The 20,313-nt window shown below is 36.5% G+C and overlaps 1 protein-coding gene across 1 annotated transcript in view; it reads left to right on the top strand.

The window, feature by feature from the left end:
- Positions 1-20,313, top strand: part of LOC123313827 (metabotropic glutamate receptor 2-like) — a 642,000-nt gene that overhangs the window by 378,815 nt on the left and 242,872 nt on the right. The gene's annotated exons all lie outside the window — the stretch shown is intronic.

The raw sequence follows: 20,313 nt of genomic DNA, 5'->3' as shown, positions 1-20,313 counted from the left end.
TTGTCCTGGCAGACGTTGTCCTGTCATATTGGGGGAATATTCAGTAATTTGATTCAAATGATAAATGAAAAAATTGTTAAATTGTTGGAATAGTATGAAAAGTGGAAACATTTTTTTTTATTTAGTGGTACCTACCCTATTTTGCTCATTTCAAGTACTGCTCAGCGTGCTTGAATGCCACTTTAAAACCAGTGTTTTTCAAAGTTGTCGTGGTTACTATCATCACGAACACGAAAAAAGTGAAATCTAAACGTCAACTTTTGATTATTGATTTGTCAAAAGTATCTCGAAATGTTGAATGAAATACAAATATGTACTTGATAAACTTCAATCATATATTCAACAATATAATCTTTCTTTTTCAAATGAATGTGAAAGGTACCATTTTTATTGTTTGAAATGTTAATACTTCCAAGAAGTAAAATATCGCAGGAATTTGGACATAGGAATTCGCCAACGTTTCAGAACTATTTTGTTCCTTTCTCAAGGCTCATCATACAACTAATAAAAGTAACACTTCAAAATTGGTCATAGGAAGTTAAGGATAAATTAATAAACAGTCCGACGTGTGACAGTCAATTAAATTTATTATGGAATTTATTTCATTGACTGTCACACGTCGGACTGTTTATTAATTTATCCTCAACTGTGTCAGAATATAGTCTATTTAATTTTTCACCTGTTTGTCAGGGCTACACCACGTCCATCTTCGTTGGTGTTGTTATTTGAAGAAAGTATTCAGATACAGTCTCTGATCATTGAGAAAATTTTCTATGCATTCTGAGTTATATTGCTGTTTATTCCCAATGTTTGCATTAAAGTCTCTAGTAACAACAGTGTAATATGCATTTTCAAGTTTTTTGGCCCGGTCAATATTCTCGTATAGCTTTTTTATTGATTCATCATCGGAAGTACTTGTTGGAACGTAACAATGAATAAGTTGCATGTTATATTTTTTTGTTTATTTTTAAAATAAGGTATATGAGTCTGTCCGAAATTGCTTCATATTCGGTTATCAGATGTTTTATTTTATTATTTCCTAAGAAAGCAACTTCGCCTACAATATAATCAATTTCAGAGTTATTTTGGTATAATGTGTGGCCTGATTTTAAAGAGGTCCTCTTTTCTCCTTGTAGTATTGTCTCACAGTGAAAACCACTATATTTCGTTATTCGTGTTCTTTTGCGCAACACGCTTCGCTCGTTACGCTCATTACGAGAAATAAGGCTTTTCCCAACTGGTTGTGCAAATAACCATTTGTTAATCTTGACATATAGAGTGACAGTTTTGTAACTCATTGACGATTTATTATTCGCAACTTATGATGAAACGATATTTGCTTTCATAGTAACGGAGAGAAAAAATGAATAATTTCCGTCACCAGATGATTTTGAAGAAATCTCCGAGAGAAGCTTTTACAGACGTTTTTGGTAGTGTTAATTTGAATTCATAGCAACCTCCTATTCAAAATTAGGAAAAATATTGTGTAAAACAAGTTGGAAAACACTCGCGTCGCTCGTTACACATGTGTGAGCGTATACGCTCATTACGAAAAATAATGCTTTTCCCAACTGGTTGCACAAATGAGTATTGTGATCGACTGGACTTGTATTCAGTCATCATTGTGAGTTTTGAAAAAATTGTTGTCATCCCAATAGTTATATTCTTTAGTCGGTTCTTTTCCTGTATCACGGATTCTTTATTCTCGGATGAACTTTTGAGAATTGATGACTCAATGTGAATACTGATTGTGTTCTTCAGATAGTTTGTTGTATTCCCGTTGAAAAAAGTAAATGAATATTAACTTCTGAACGAACGTTATCTCTTCTCGGTTCAATCTGTAGTGCTTCCTTTGTCTTTGTTGTCTCCAAGGCGGCGCGCGGCGTGTCAAACTATGGAGAGTAGAGAGAAGGAGAACGATCGCTGCTTTGAGACCACAGATTTTTTGTCCCCTAAAATATGTACCAATAGTAGTAGTTCATGCTTTTGCCAAGAGTCGCGCTGGCCATCACGAGAGTGCGAAATTTTGTTTACACAAATCAAATTGTAGTTGGCTCGTTGGCTGAGTGAACTGTTTCCCTGGTGATAGATGATAGGAATATTATTATTGTCGATTTTTGATAAGAGAACAACATATGACCATGGTGAAATGTTGAAGCGTGCGCTAGTATAAGAGTGTTTTGTCATCGGAAAGAAAAGGAGAAGAGATAAAATTTCCGAGAGCATTTTTGAGAGAAAATTGGAAAAAACCTTATCTCAAGAATCAACTCCCAATCAATTTGTGTGTCAAGAGCACTTCTGCGATGAAGATATCAAAAAGATGATGGATTCATTATAAACGAAATCGAAATTGTCATCCCTCGTGAGAAGTTGTTCAGAAGTAAATATTCTTGAAGAATTTTGTTGGCATAACATAATATATGGTTTATATCGGTTCTCAGCTGAGTATTGGCAAAAGAATCTACTCTAATACCTAAGTGATAAATCTGAGACTGCTACCTTTTGTTGTCTGGATGTGTACTACTCCTCACTACGGATTTATATAATTTTGAAGATTAGTAAACCAACTAACATAGCTGCTTTCAATAAACAATGATAAACAAAAGTAGGTACAATTTTTTTGATCAGTGATTTCTTTTGAATTTCATTGATTTCGACTTGCATTTTATTGCATATAATTCAGAGAACTCATATTCAATATAGATTTGAAGAAAGTTATTTGAAAAATCATCAGAAAAACCACGATGACACATAACCTTAAATAACATGAAGGCTGTTCATTTCACATTGACCCTTGAATCCCCACTCCTTATCGATACCCGCTGTAATCGCAGCGACACCTATTTTCCCCGTTTTTGGAGACACATTTTTAGTACGGCGATCGTTCTCCTTCTCTCTACTCTCCATATGTCAAACGGTGACTGTAATCTCTCTGTGAATTCAACAAACTGTTGAGGAGAATGGACTTTTATCCACCTTCCATGGATTTTCGAATGACTTTGTCAATTTTCTTAGGAATTCAGATCAATTTTTTTCCCTAGGGAATTTGATCTTCCTCAATTTGGAATACAAGATCTGAATCGCAGCATAATAAATACGAACACTTTTGGAATATTCATTAGATTTCATGCCAGGTTCGTTATTATCCGCAACAAAAACTACTTCCGATGTATTCCCGTTGTCACAATTCTCACTAATTCGTCGAATTGTTACGCTCGGAGTATTCAAAAAGTCGTCCAGTAATTCGTAACGTTTCCTTAGCAATTCATCATGTAATTTTTTTCTTATCGGTAGGTAAGCTTGAATTTTCAACCTTTTCGCGATTCAGTGCACCGGCGTATACCTTCTGATGAAATAAAAATTGGGGCAACGAAATGGTTTTCAACAAATTGCTTGAATTTCACGAAATTGCAAGAAGAGTGTGGCATAACTTCCACTAGTGAACCGAACGCTCGGGGTTCGGTTCACCTTTGTTGGCTAATCAATACTGCATATAAATAAAAAATTTGAGTTGCCCCTATTTTTGGGTTTTCTTTTTTTTTTTAAGATGACCATCGTATGGAACGCCAATTATTTTTCCCTGTCATTTCATTTTTAGACCTCCTTCATTGATTACTCTGTTTTTTGTAGACTTAGGTGACTTTATGCGTCAGTAGCTTGGTGGTTAGAGCATCGGCTCAGTATATTGCAAGGTATTGAGTTCGATCCTGGGCTAGGGAACAAATTTTCTAGTCAATACGGGTGCGAGACACCATTCGCTGTTGGGTTAAAATTAACAGTGCTGTGCCTAAGATGGCGTGAGGACACAGTTACAAAGCCTACACAGAACACAACTGATTCTCCGAAATCGTACAAGCTCACGGAGCTTCTGAAGGGTACCTACCATAGACTTATAATAACATGGACTCCGCCTGTGAGAGAGAGGTCGGTAGGTTGAATAAGATGGAGAGTTTGTGTTCAAGCTGTCAAAAGGTTATAGAATACAAGTTTATGCGAAAATTTTCTAATTTTCTTTAATAAATTTTCAACAAGTTTCCGAGAAGACACACAGGAATTCCATAGCATTTCTTTGAAATGAATTATGTCAAAAAATATGTGAGTTTGATTCAAGAATTGATGTAATGAGAATAATAATCAACGTATCAACACCTTGTGGGCAAAGTCTGCGAAAATTGTAAAAATTTTCCATAATAAATGTTCAACAAGCTTCCGAGAAGGCAAACAGGAATTCCTTAACATTCCTTCTTAATGGAAAATATAAAAATTATGTGAGTTTCGTTCAAGCATAAATATAATGTGAATAATACTCAACGTATGAACACCTTGTGGGCAACGTCTGCGTCACATATTTGTTTATATCCATCACATGATTTTGACATTTCCCACACGGAATCAGTTCATCTCTTTCTTATTCGATTAGAACGCATAAGCTCTTCTCTCTTTAATGCACCCAACCTCTCGATCTACTGAAAAGTCACGTGACAGTGAGTCCATGTATTATAAGTCTATGGTACCTACCTATATACCTATAACAGCGGCAGACGAAGCGATTGGCAAAAGAAAGGTGAACGTGAACGCAAAGGCCACCAAACCATGGTTTACTCCAGAAATAAAAACACTCGCTGCAGAGAAAAGAGCAGCCTACATTAAGTACCTCAACAACAAAACAGATGAACAACGTCTGCAATACGTCCAAGTAAGAAACAAAGCCAATATTAAAATAAGACAAATCAAAAAAGAATATTGGGAAAAGTTCTCCACCGACATGCAACATGACCTGTACGGAGGACAACGGAGAATATGGAACCTCATTAGATCGCAGAAGAGACCAGTTAACGAACAGATCACAGTCAATATCACCGCTGAAGAATGGACAGAACACCTCAAGAGTCTGTACAATACTGAAGAACAAGCAGATCTATGGACCGTGCCCGACAACATAGACGAATACACTATAGACAAAACAGAGATCGAAGCAACAACCAACAAATTGAAGAACAGAAAATCACCAGGCCCAGATAAAATAACAAACGAAATGCTCAAATATGGCGGCGATGAATTGATGATGGAGCTATCACATCTTTTCAGTTTGATAATGTCCACAGGAGAAGTACCCCAGGAATGGAAATCTAGCATCACAATACCTATCTACAAGAAGGGAGCAAAGAAAGACCCAAAGAACTATCGAGGCATAAGCCTGCTCAACACCACTATGAAGCTGCTCACCAAAATTATAACCCAACATCTATCAAGTACAATCAGCATCAACGAAGAACAACAAGGCTTTAGGAAGAATAGGTCAACAATCGACGCTATATTCATACTGCGACAAATCATCGAGAAGTCCATAGAATTTAACAAACCTGCGTTCATTTGCTTTGCTGACCTAACTCAAGCATTTGATAGAGTGCAACTAAAGGATGTGCTAAAAATCCTCCAAGAACGAGGAGTCAACAACAATATTATCCAGGTTATAAAACAACTCAATACCAACAACAGCACAAGAATACAGTCAGGCACCTCAACCACAGAGGAAATTCCGATATCGATAGGTATCAGGCAAGGAGATAGCTTGAGTCCAGAACTCTTCAACCTGGTAATGGACCACATCATAAGCCGGGTGAAGAGGGTAGGGCGAGGTTACAGGATGGGACAAACCCAATTCAAAATATTGTGCTACGCTGACGATGTGGTTCTCATAGCAGAGAATGAGGACGACTTGCAGCGACTGCTATTCGAGCTAAACCAGGCCGCTAAGGAATATAATATGAGCATCTCGATATCGAAAACCAAGTCTATGACCATCAGCAAGGAACCGATACGATGCAAACTAGCACTAAACGACCAACCAATCGAACAAGTGATGAGTTTTGAATACCTGGGGATAATAGCTTCAAGCAGCCGAAACACATATGATGAGGTGAAAGCACAAGTGAATAAAGCAGCAAGAGTGTCTGGCTGTCTGCACAGTACTATTTGGAAAAACAAATGCATGTCGATAACCAGCAAGGCAAGGATCTACAGAACAGCAGTGAGGCCCATCCTCACCTACGCAGCGGAAACGAGAGCGGACACTAGCCGGACGAAAAGAGCACTACGAACAACCGAAATGAGGACCCTGCGAGCGATCGCAGGCGTTACACTGTGGGACAGACAGCGAAGCAGTGAGATCCGGGAGCGGTGCGATAATATGCCAGATGTCGTAAGGTGGTCACGAGGAAGAAGAAGAGAATGGAGACAGCATGTAGAGAGGATGCAGGACGATAGACTCGCCAAAGCCGCATACAAGGAAAAACCGAACTCAACTAGACCCTTAGGAAGACCACCGAAGAGATGGGCTGACTCCTGGACTTCATCGTCACAGGACATCGAATAAAAAAGTTGGAAAAGACAGGACATTGTCCTAGCAAAAGGAAGAAGAAGGTACCTACGGAGAATCAGGATAATATGATAATAATAATAATATAATAATAACTCGTTTGAAAGAATGTTTTCGTTATCACCATTATTGAGAACCAATATATCCTTATATTTTTTGACTTCTATAGTTATTCAACCACTTTTTAGCTAACGCCGTACCATTTTTATTCTTGAAATACTCTCAATAGATTTGATGTAATCTACAACGAGTTTATTGGCTTGTCACCTTTAATAATTTATTCGCAGAATCCTAATGTTTGAAGTTGACGATACAACCCTAAATGTAGGAGAGGACGAAAAAAAAAAATTTTCGCTAGTTTGAAGACACGTGACGAGATTTCTGAACACAAAGATGAGTTCAAAATCTCGGTTTCTCCTGACCCCATACAGGGTGGGCAAAATTCGTTGTCTACTGAGAGGATCTCGAGAACTAAAGCACCTAGAAGAAAACGGATGGCACATTTCTGAGCTCTTTTTCGGAGAAACAAACAATGTGAGAACCGTAACCTCCTATGATACTTCGTTTTTGAGTTTAACAATTTCGTAAAGTTTTCATAACTTTTTGATTTTGAAGTTACAAATTTGAAACTTCTACAGGCACTTTTTTACGTTGAATCCACTGATGACCTCAAAATATTTTTTCATTTCGAATCATTAGGTGCACTTTCATTTTTTTAAATGCAAACTTTTATTGAATTTGTTATTTTTAAATTGGAACAAAATCTTTTGTCAGTAGATTCTACGTATAAAAGTGCCTAAGAAGGTCAAGTTTCAGATCGGTAACTTCAAAGACAAAAAAGTTATGAGAACTTTTCGGAATCGTCAAATTCTCAATTTTTGTTTATAACTCGAAATCTAGAAATGATAGGAGGGTTCTGTTTTCAGATTTGGAATAGTCATGTAAAAAGATATCACCAGTTATTTTTTTTTTATTAGGGAGAGGTCAGCACCAGCTAGCTCTTTTTGTATATTGGACGCCACGTGATTTAAATAGAAATGTTATCACTCTCACAATTAGATATTAGGCATAAGAAATCACGAAACAAAAGTTTTAAATATCTGGTGTATTTAATCTGAATGAATCCAGTATCGATATAATTTTTCTGGTAGGCCCTGTACACTGAAGTGCGCACGCCAGCGTTTAGTTCACAAACAAATCTACAATTAGATATCAAATGCAACAAGATAATAATTCGCTGATAGTTATGCATACAATAAAAAAAAATATTGACAGTTTTCTTTAATGTTATTCGAATTGATGCTTTCGTAAGAAATTTATAAATGGAGTGATCTGACCTTTCTGCAGCTCAATAAGCTCAAGATTTGGTACTGAGTTCTTCGTTCGGGAACAGCTGAATCGATCCACAAAAGGATAGTAAATGATGGATTCCACCAATTTCCTCACTTCCATAAACCTCGATGACCTCAGGTCGACGAATTAGGAACAGGTACTGTACCAATTTATAGCCAGTGAATACAATGAGTCGATGAAGATGTAATACAGCACAGAAAGGAAAAACCCTCTGAAAAGTTATTCATCTAGATATAACGATTTCGTCATAAATTTTCATCACTTACGTGGTGTTGTGCGGGCTTATTGATAAGAAGATGTTGTGTTGCCAAATCCAATAAAGAAATTATTCTACTTCGAAGAGACAGGTACAAGTATGAATAATTAATAATCATGCAACCAATTCTCAGAATATACATCCGCTCAGCGTATCCAATAATCGATTAAAATAAACTCGAAATAACCAACAATCGGAGAAATTCTCTGAGAACCAATCTTCAACTGAAAATATGTTAGATTTTTAAACATATGCCGCAACAATGACTATTCACAGAGACATCTGTATCATCGGCACATTTTTCATTGAAGGAAACCTATAACGATAAACAGTTTCCTTCGGAATTAATGATTGAAAGAAGGAAGCTGACTCAAGCAAAGCGACCTGCGATAAGAAGCTAGAGAATGTGTCATCCGTTTTCTTCTAGCTGCTGTAGTTCTCGAGATCCCCTCAGTGGGCAACGAATTTTGCCCATCCTGTAAAGCGCATTATTGTGAATATGCGTTATGAAATAATTCAACTTGTTGTTTCCATGTGAAGCATCTCCCAAAAGTTCGAATCCTCCACACAAGTAATTATGCTTTTTTCTTGTGAAATATTTTGGTTCGTTCCATAAGAAATGCTCGATTTTTTCAGCACAAGGAGTAGGTATTCTTACCCCGTGCATCCTTTCCAGCATATGTATGCTGCGATGCAATTTTTGCAACAACAATTATCTATAGTAATATTTTTTCGAATCTAGAAACAGATTCTTATCAAGATGAAGACACATGTTTACTGCTTATAGTTTTTTTCAGGTGTAGAATGCCAACTCTAATAAATGACTTGGGATTACGCTGCAAACTTTCCAATGAAAGCCATCCATAACAATCCGCAACATCGAGCTCAAATTCCTGTCGTTGAAGGATGGGGAAACACCGTTCAATAATGCTAATGAATAATCGCAGTCGGTTTCAGTAGGGATCGGCGGGCCATTCCTCAATATCACTTGCAGCCAAAACAAAGCTTATTCGTGTCATGTCATGGCTCCCCAAAAGCATTTGAAAAACCGGTTGAATACTGTCATGCCCTTTATCAACGATTTGATATGAACACATCATCGTACTTTTTTGCAAACCGTCGACTGAATAATCAGATGCATCAATTACGATTTTACGAAAGATTTTGATCCAAACTTTATACATAATCATTTGTATCGGCGATGAATGAAACACATCGCTCTAGCGCAATATCTCGTACATAACCTAAATATTCAAGTTGTCGTTGGGTCTACATTTTCATTTATATGGTTCTAATAACGTCCGGTTCTACAATCGAAGGTTAGGGAAATTTAACAGGTTAGCAGTTTTGAAATCACACAAAAAGTGTGAAACTATTAGTTAACTTAACCAATACCTCAAGTATGGGTAACCGGGAGTATGATAACAATTGCAAATTTTTTTCTATGAGTTTTATTCAAAGTAGGTATATCATAATCGTTGATTGAAGTATACTACAATCATAAATATAGGGAAAGGACTGAGCAATACCCGGATGAAAGTGTAGAAAGAAGCAAAGGTATGAAGCTGCCAATACTTGTCTCTTTTTTGTGGACATAGACGTGAGTGTGGACTCAAATTTTTATAAAAAAACAACTACTGACACGTTGGGTTTTCTCTTTCAGATTTTTCTGCCATATATACCGTACAGCTGAGTAGAAAGTAGAAATATGGGAAACGAAGGAATTCAAATATTACTGAGTGGATTTTCCTTTAACATAACCGTGTTGCGTTGGTTATAAGATTTTTTATTTACGAGGTATTCTAACAGTTGCTTACAGAAAGTTAGTTCCATTATTTTTGAGAATGTTGTTAGGAGGCTTATAGGTCTGTAGCTTTGTAGTTTTCTGGTTCACTCTTCTTGAATATTAGTTTTATCAAAGTATTCTTAAGAACATATGGGAAAGTGCTTTATTTTATGGACATATTTATCAGATGAGTAACGGGCTGTATTATCTGTCATGCGCAATCTTTTACAAGTTTAATTGGAATTCCATCACTTCCATAGCTGGTTTTGTTCTTCAACATGGAGATTATTTTCATGGTTTCTTCTTCAATCACAGAAAGTAGTTTGAATACAGAGTTTATTCCAGTTAAAGGTTACTTCGTACAATTTGCAGTTTTTCTGTATCTCCAGGTATTTCAGTATTTGAATCTGCCACACTTGAATTTTTTTGACAGTTTTCCTATTTTCCACAGTGTTTTGCTTTCATTATTCGATTCCATGATGTGTCGTTTTCAACTCCTGCATTTTTTCTCTGTAAAAATATCGCGTTACTTTCTTTTTGTTTCTTTGTATGATCCCTTGCATGCTTGATTGTAAATTTTACAGGTGTGAAGGATATCAAGTCTAGCCTCACAGTTTTTCATCTCGGGGTTTGGGTTGATTTCGGACAGTTGTTTGGATTCTCCTTATGCGACAAGAGAGGTTGAATTCTGTCTTTAAAAAATTCACGAACCTTGCCTACAGAGTGTTAGCTTCATTTTATGGACTGTATATTATCTGGTGTCATGATCTTTTTTTTTCATATACATGCTTGTTCTCTTGTTCTTCTACTTGTGTAGTCATAATCTCGGCAGTGTTATGATCAGACATGTGTGTTGGTAGAGTTCTTGCTGAATAATCTTCATGGCTTGTGAGTATTATGTCGATACATGAATTGTTGGTAGGAGTTATTCTTGTTGGTTCGGCTATAGTGGGTGTCAGACTATATAATGATAATAATAATAATAGGATTCATTAGATGAACTACAAGATAAATTCTTGAAAACTGTGGAGTTAATCATTCTCCGTTATGATAACATTGTACGACTATTTTAACTGGACTTTCTTTCTACTTCTGGCGACAAAATTAACTAAACAATTACATACATAATCTTCAAATTCCCAGGGTGTAAAATGCCATTTGAACTTAAACATTATTGATTCAATTAATCGGATCGATCTTCTTCAATGAGCCATTTTTTCAATTTTTTCAAATTTATATTTATTTCTTATTTCTCTTATATCTGTACCTACAACATTTTTGGACAATTCTTTTTTTCGCTTTTAATCTTTCATAGGTATCCTCTTTCGCCCTTGTTCTGTCCTTATGTTTCCTCGATATGATTGGTATTTTGTTCTGTATACTTGAACGATAATTTTTTGAGCATACATTTGTTTTATATTGAGTACTTTGTAAATCCTGTATATTTCATCACTCGATAATGTGATATTTTTTTTTTCAATACAAGACATTTAAAATATACTTTTGGATGATATCTATGTTTCTCTTGTGAAAGTCTAGAATAAGATGTCTAAATCTCTGGTGGATTCACTGATTCGATTTTGTTTTTAATTTCGTGGGGATATGGGATCAGTTTCGTTTTTCCCACTGTAGGTAGCGCTGTATAGAATGTGATAGAGCATTGTCAATCGATATTTGAAAATAATTTTAATACTTTTCTACGACTTACGAATATGTTGTATTTAAAAGCGATTATTGGTGTGTGAAAAAGTATTAGTTTCGAGAAAGGGGTGTAGAACATTCATTTATTCAACATGACAATTAAGAACTACAGCTGAGAATTCGGTGTTGTTGGAATTTGAGGCAGAACCAAATTACATGAACTAACATTCGGGACGGATATAGCTAAGTTTTATGGCAACTTCAGCAATTTTTCAAAGAAACTGTATTGAAAATACGTAATGTGAATTGTGGGCATGTATTGAGAAACAGAAATACATGAATCAATTCTAGTCTGTTCTTCAAATATTCTTCATGAGTATAGTAAAAATTCCCTTTCCGTCAACTGAATATATTGGATATTTGGCCAATCAACTGTTTTTTATTAAAATCATATTGAATAGTAAATACTCCTTCGAACCCTTATTCGATATGTTGAACTATTGACAGATTTGTTTTTGCAGCAGGTGACAAAATCGGCCATTGCATATTTTGCACTCGTTGATCGATGTTCGATATCAACGCAAAACAAAATAAAACGAGAGAGTAGGTATCATTTGACTTCCTTTGGTAGGACAAGGATAGAACGAAGCAAATGACATGGTGGCGCCGCCACGAAACTGATCCCATATCCCCGATTTTCTGAAATGTTGATGCTTGCAAAAAGTGACAAGTGCACACACCAGTATTTTAGACATCTTAGTCTAGAACACCTCCCCATCCTATTATTCCATATGAAAGCTGAGATCTTACGAACGTGTTTTACAGTATATGCAAGTCTTTTTCGGATGCTTTCTTTTATGTACCTAAATCTATACAGAATTCCTCTGAGTTTTTTTGTTAGGTAAAGCATATGTTTATCCCACTTCAGGTGGGTCAATATAGATTCCTCCGTATTTTGTCGATTGCGTTGCTGGAATATGTAATTTGTCATTAATTTGTAGATTTTTAAATGTTGGTTGTCCTATCTTGTTTGACGCAAATGTCAAGTATTTGGTTTTCTCAGTGTTCATAGTAAGTTTATTCAATTGAAGCCATTTTATCACGTTCCTTAGGTTCTCTGTTGTTTTCTGTCTGCGATTCCTCCACGATTCATCTTTGTATAGTACTATGGTATCATAGTCCGCGAAACCACAATCTCACGTTCGCTGTTCTCTTCGAGTACAGTGCCTTGTGGTATGCCGTAGCTGAATCGGTTTTCTTTACTGTACTTTCCATTCAAAGACACTATCTGAGTTCTGTGCGATAAATAACTTCGAATAAGATTATGTATTTTTCCACGGAAACCATATTAAGCGAGCTTATTAAGTAATCTTTCGTGGCTTACTATATCAAACGCTTTTGCCAATTCTATTACGACTGCTAAATATGGAATGTTGGTGTCAATATTTTTGAATATAACTTCAATGACCGTTTTTATTGCGTCGCTTAACAGAGACTGCTTTGTAACAGCTGACTGAAGTCATCCAGAAGACTCTGAACAACAAATAAATCGCAATGTGCGAGATCTCACTCCACTACCTCTAGGGAAAGATTGAGAGGCCCATGAGGCCATCTTCAGAATATCTAGGGAAAGTACAGAGAATGTGATGCCACATATGTGAGACAAACCGGAAATAGGGGAAAGGTGCCCAAGACAATCCCCTTAAGCAAGAATTTACGTAATTCCTCAGTTTCCTGGGGAAGCACAAAAATTAAAACGTGTAGGTACTTCTCTTACGGCCGTTTTCAATAACCTATCCAAGATCAGGGATAGATCGTTATCTCCAGTTTGTCTGCCTATCTATTCTTGTAGTTATCTATCTATGGTTTGCATTTCACAATTATGGTTTGACGTTATCTGTCTCAAGGCAAGGATAGATAGGAATCTATTCAGCTCAGACCACAGAACACTAATATAAGACCTCACATCATTAATTCATTTTTAGCGTTTGAGATATTGGAGTGTGTTAGAAACTAGAGAGTGATGTATTTGATGATTATGTATAAAAGGTTTAGCGTGTGTGTATAACTACATAACCGTATGCATCGTTTAAACGAGCTTAATTCCTTTGTCTTTTTTTCCCATTGAGATTCCATGCTTAAACGTCGTTCAATGAAAGGTGCATACGGCAATAAATACATCACAATAATTGTTGGTCGACATTCTCAACCACGCAATACTTGAAAATGAATTCCTCAACCGTAAGTACCTTCAAATAAAAGCGCCGTTGTTATCGATATTCATTTTTCATTAATTTCAAGTTCTGAAGGCGATGATTTTTTCAGCCTAAATCGAAACCAATGACTAAAGAAGAGGCCATGCGTTTGGTAGAATTTGTAGCAGCTGATGGGGTTATTACCAGCAGAGCTATTAATGCTACCAACAATAAATTGAAAGAGGAGAGTTGGAGAAGATTGACCGAATCCTTCAACTCTTCGGTTTAAATTTTTCCACATTGCGCCACATTAATTAAATCCAATAATTCACTCATAGCACCTTTGCTCAGTTGAATTCTACATGTGAACTCGTAATCATTCAAAATAATCATGTAATCAACTCGTGTTTTGTAAACTTTTTGTAACTCTTCCGATTCTTTTTCTTCATCGAACACATCAATCATCTCTAATAATTCCATGTCGCTGTCGTCGCTACTCAAATAATCCATTTTCAAAGTTAATTACAATTCAATTTTCAAGAAAACAGCACTGAAATGCACCCTGATAACAATTTCTAACGCTTATCTCTACCCCTTACTGCTCGAACTCGACAGATCAAAAAACTGAACTACCGGAGATACTTTTTACAATCGATGGTTTACTTCAAATTTCTTTGAAACGCAGGTAGGCGCATATATAATGAAAGTTCCTATCTCTGGTTGTCTATCTAACCTCATTTCAGAGGAAGGGATAGATCGCTGGGGCCAGTAAGAATCGCTATCTGCAGATAGAATATTGAGACGTAAACAAGCACAAAAGGACAGATTGGTCTATACCTAGTGTCTATCTATCCACCGTTTTGATGGATAGATAGGTTATTGAAAACGGCCGTTAGAAGCATCCATTTCTCTATTGTCCTACTCGAAATAGTCGGTCACACAAGGTTTTTTGCAATATTTTCGATTTTCCAGAACGCTACGAAAGGATCATCATATATACCCTGGTGTTTAAGATAATCCCTGTGGTATGGTTAAGGGATCATCTTGACCCCATTTTCTCAATTAGCTCCTGTATTTTCAATAATGAAGTATGTGAAACAAATATCTGTGGAGATTGTAAAATAACTTTATTGGGCATAAGAGATTATAAATTATCAGGCGAATAAACAACTAAAAATCAACATATGAGGTGTAATATCACAAAAATTTGAAACGAATATGTATTCTAATTGGTAGTTTCAATGCACCACCGAAATTTCTCTTCTTATTGATCCATACATTCTAAGCTCCATGTCTTTCATATGGCTCACGAGCTCGGTTTCTTGTTCATTAGTGGAAACAGTTTTACTCACTCCCAGATATTTCACTGCACCACGAGCTATTTTCTTTATTTCTCTAGTCCTTCGTTTCATTCCATTTTTAATAGCATCAATAGCACTTGACATTGATTCTTTGGACCATCCGCCTCAAATGTTTTTTTTTTTATTTATTTATTAATATTTATATTTACGCGGCATAATTCCTAACTGAAAAATCCTGTAAAAATTTATGGGTTTACCCTTCTGACGATTATAAGACCCCAGAACAGTATGTAAAAAGATTAAGGTGTAAAGTGATCCTCAGGATGAATAAAAGTTTTGATTTCGATGAGATTTAAAAAGTCAAATTGTATGATTAAAGTTTTTTCAGATACTACTAGTAAATAAATCGGCCTGGTCCGCGTGCCAGCTGGTGGAAAATTTTTCAGAGGGTTCGTAAGTGGGAAGCAATTGAATTAGGCGTTACGAAGTTAGCCAACTACGTCCTTCGAGATGATCGAATGATGGCTTGTTAGCCAGCCGCACGCGTAGTTATTTTCAGGTTCTGAGTTCAGGGCTAGAATTGTCAGAAAAAGACGCTGGATTTATCATTCTGAATAGAATACTCAGAGTGGTTTAGAATCCTCAATAGGTAAATCTACTTCAAGCATGATGTGGATATTTGTGCAACGCATACATTTTCTTGAGCGGCAATTCAGGCCTGAATTGGCGGGAATAATATTCCATTTCCGTCCTCAGATTTCTTGTTCTTTTTTAGAAATATGAAAACATAACACTTCATCAGTTTGATAGTACAGTGATTCAGTGGTTAAAAGAATCGACTTGACAACAAGTCATAAATAGATATACAGATCAAGAAAATTTTACGCCGAATATATGGAATTGAATTTTTGACGTTGGAGGTCGAGCCGTCCGAGGAAACATCGATCCATAGTTTACTCCGACGAGATCTTGAAATTTATGCAACTGCAATGCACAAGAGACTGGTGGTGGTTTTTTTCATCGCGGTGAAAAATTACTCAACACAGTTCTTGTGGTTGATTTCCAGAGTGACGCATAAGATGTGTGGGTGAACCTGATTATTAATAACATCCCTGTTAGTCCAGTAACTTTGTCGCCTGATATGGGGTAGTATGCGTCAAATCCGGTAGTTCTGATTTTTTGCAGACTTGTTTATGATGTTGGCCTTATGAATAATCCAAGTTTGTGACCTCGAACGCCGAACGCAACCTTGTCAAAAATCGAAGAAACCGCGAAAAAATCGTGCTTTTCTCAAATTTTGGCGATTATCACCCTGAAGTACTAGTTTTCGAAAAAACTTCTTCAGGACGTTTTTGAAGTAGACTAAATTTGCTATAATATGATACCAGAACGGTCTCTGCATAACCAATTGTTTTCGAGATTAAGGCCCTCTTTGCTAGGATCCACTTACACTTAAGCGGTACCGCTTTATGGAGACTTATCACCAGTTATTTTTTTTATATTAGGTAGAGGTCAGCACCAGCTAGCTCTTTTTATATATTGGACGCCACGTGATTTGAATAGAAATGTTATCACTCTCACAATTAGATATTAGGCATAAGAAATCACGAAACAAAAGTTTTAAATATCTGGTGTATTTAATCTGAATGAATCCAGTATCGATATAATTTTTCTGGTAGGCCCTGTACACTGAAGTGCGCACGCCAGCGTTTAGTTCACAAACAAATCTACAATTAGATATCAAATGCAACAAGATAATAATTCGCTGATAGTTATGCATACAATAAAAAAAAATATTGACAGTTTTCTTTAATGTTATTCGAATTGATGCTTTCGTAAGAAATTTATAAATGGAGTGATCTGACCTTTCTGCAGCTCAATAAGCTCAAGATTTGGTACTGAGTTCTTCGTTCGGGAACAGCTGAATCGATCCACAAAAGGATAGTAAATGATGGATTCCACCAATTTCCTCACTTCCATAAACCTCGATGACCTCAGGTCGACGAATTAGGAACAGGTACTGTACCAATTTATAGCCAGTGAATACAATGAGTCGATGAAGATGTAATACAGCACAGAAAGGAAAAACCCTCTGAAAAGTTATTCATCTAGATATAACGATTTCGTCATAAATTTTCATCACTTACGTGGTGTTGTGCGGGCTTATTGATAAGAAGATGTTGTGTTGCCAAATCCAATAAAAAAATTATTCTACTTCGAAGAGACAGGTACAAGTATGAATAATTAATAATCATGCAACCAATTCTCAGAATATACATCCGCTCAGCGTATCCAATAATCGATTAAAATAAACTCGAAATAACCAACAATCGGAGAAATTCTCTGAGAACCAATCTTCAACTGAAAATATGTTAGATTTTTAAACATATGCCGCAACAATGACTATTCACAGAGACATCTGTATCATCGACACATTTTTCATTGAAGGAAACCTATAACGAGAAACAGTTTCCTTCGGAATTCATGATTGAAAGAACGAAACCGACTCAAACAAAGCGACCCGCGATAGACTTAGGGACACCGACAATTGGAAACGCTGGGAAATTATTAAGTTTTTGGTACACTCGACTTTCCTGAGGATTTAAAAAGAAGAAATTTCATATATGTTTCCATGATCTGTCAATATTTCATTTGGTCTGCTGCCCATCACGTGAGTGCCGTTTGAACTCAAAATCTACATAATGTGTCTAATCCTAGTCTCAGCGTGGGTTTGTGTTTTTTATGCAAGGAGACTTTAAATGAAGGTGAAGTGCACCTAGTGAGGGAAAGAGGTGTAAAAACATTTTTGAGTTGAGTGTTTCTCTTAAGAACATATAAAATAAATAGACGATTCTTGAAGGGTGGGAATGAGTTATATGTATGTGCACAGTGCTTGTCAGATAAAATACAACAATCCGAAGTTGATCGAAGCAGCTGTTAGCAGTGGAAAATCAAATATTACGCCATCAAGGCCCACGAGATCAGTCTCTGAGCAGTTCAATTTCAGAACACTGTTGTCTATGTGGATACAAAATAACTGAAGAGTTCCTTGTGGCAGAAAGGAAGAAGAGAAGAAGGCAGAAAAACGGAACAATCTCACAACTGCGGAAGAGTTGTCTCTCAGTGCAACAATCTTGAAAGAAGCTGAAAAAACGTTGTGATGAATGGGCTCTTGAAATAAAAGAGCCCGATATCATCGGTTTTGCCAAACAAAGCTCTACCAGGTACCACCAACAGGTCCAGAGGAAATCGTCAGCATCCCTCTGTTGATGAGACCATGGAAGAGATTTAATCATTTCTGAAAGAGAACGCCACAAGGTCTCAATCCCAAAATGATTACCATAGATGCAACCCCACAACACCTCTTGCAGATGATTTCTTGTGGTTGCACGAAGGGTTGTGGAAACGCGTGCAGCTGCAGGAAGGCAGGATTAAAATGCTTATCAGTCTGCAAGCACTGCAGCGGAGCGTCTTGTGACAATATACCTGATTTCGCAGTAGCAGCTATCCTAAAAGGCGACGATCTGTCCGAAGTCGAAACGTAGGATGACTTGTGGACACAAGAAGTCGATCATTCATCACCATCCCCTGATGGAGATATGCCATCATACGTCAATCTAGATACGGACGAACCTCAACCGGGACCTTCAGAGAGTTAGCCCTCTCTTAATCAATTTTTTGATTTTTGACATAAATCTATTGCGTAACGAATAAAGCTATAAATTTTTGTTGTAATTATCTTTTTCACTTCTTTATTCGTAGCTTAGCTTAAACATCATGGTTTATCATTCTTTTTCTTCAACATCCCATCATAAAAGTACAGGGCTCCGGTAGTATAATCAGGGTCAGAATTCATTCAAAACGAAATTCTAAAAAGATGATGAACTTTGAAAGGCTTAATCTTGAAAAGTATTGAGTCTACTAAGACAGTTCTGGCATCATAATGTGGCAAATTTTGTCAACTTTAAAAACGTCCTGAAGGGGTTTTTCCGAAAATTAGTCCTTCAGGGTGATAATCACCAAAATTTGAGAAAATTACGATTTTTTCGCGGTTTTTTCGATTTTTGACAAAGTTGCGTTCGGCGCTCGAGGTCACAAACTTGGATTATTCATTAGGCCAACATTATAAACAAGTCTGCAAAAAATCAGAACTAGCGGATTTCACGCATGCTGTGATGTATAAAGTTACTGGACTATGTTTACTTGTGCTGTATTTACTTTCCCCTTTGGTATGTTAGCTATGGCTACCTTTTCTCGCAAAATGAATTCAATTGAAAGTAAAACAGATGATGACTTGATGCTTAGTTGTGGAGACTTCAACCCTATGCCATTACGGTAAACATCTCGAACACTTCAGACCGGACACCGGAACACCCTTCAAGCCGAAGACGTCGAAAATCAATTTATTAATTTAATGAACACTTCCAACTTCTGTAAGTTTGAACAGTTCAAGTATGTGGTGAACCCTTGACTTGATTCGGTGTAACAAACACCACATAAATTTCCTAGTTAAAAGTGAGCATCCTCTAGTACCAGAGGACAATTATCATCCTTGTATGGAATTGATATTGAAAGTACACAATCGCCTATTAGAAAATAGTAATAAACGTACTACGTTGTGCTTATGTATTACAAAACGTTATGCAACTAAATTGATTTTGTTAATTATTTACCTCGGAGAAGCTGGCGAGATTATGGGGAAGACGCTATGACTGTAAGAAATTTAGAAGAAGATCTGTGTTACGAGAGGAAAAACTGGAAGTTTGGGACGGGGAGACGGCGACAGCTGTAGACAAGATGTAAAGATGCGGAGGGATATCTTGACTACTGCAAATGTAATAATGGCTATGGTTGAATTGCCATTTTTTTCTATGTATTTACATGTGTGTATACTATGAAATGAATAAATCTATCTATCTATTGCGAATTCAAATATAGATTGCAGCTAAGATGTCTAAAACACTGGTGTGCGCACTTGTCACTTTTAGCAAGCATCAACATTTCAGCAAATCGGGAATATGGGATCAGTTTCGTGGCTGCGCCACCATGTCAATTGCTTCGTTCTATCCTTGTTCTACCAAAGGAAGTCCAATGATACTCTCTCGTTTTATTTTGTTTGAGTTGATATCGACTATCGATCAACGAGTTCAAAATATGAACTGGCCCATTTTGTCAGCTGTTAAGGATTATTTGTGATTTACAGTTTAATTTTCGTTGCAAAAACAAATCAATATTTCAACACTATCGAATAAGGGTTCGAAAGAGTATTTACTATTCTTCTTCAAGTTAATTTTCCTTTCACAAATTGAATTCATGAGGGGGATAATTCAATATGATTTTAATAAAATACAGTTGATTGGTCAAATATCGAAATATCCAATATATACAGTTCACGGAAAGGA

Source organism: Coccinella septempunctata, chromosome 5 (genome assembly GCF_907165205.1).
Source record: "Coccinella septempunctata chromosome 5, icCocSept1.1, whole genome shotgun sequence".
Taxonomy (NCBI): Eukaryota; Metazoa; Arthropoda; class Insecta; order Coleoptera; family Coccinellidae; genus Coccinella; species Coccinella septempunctata.
Note: the sequence above shows the minus strand (reverse complement) of the source record. Positions and strands in the feature narration are given on the sequence as shown.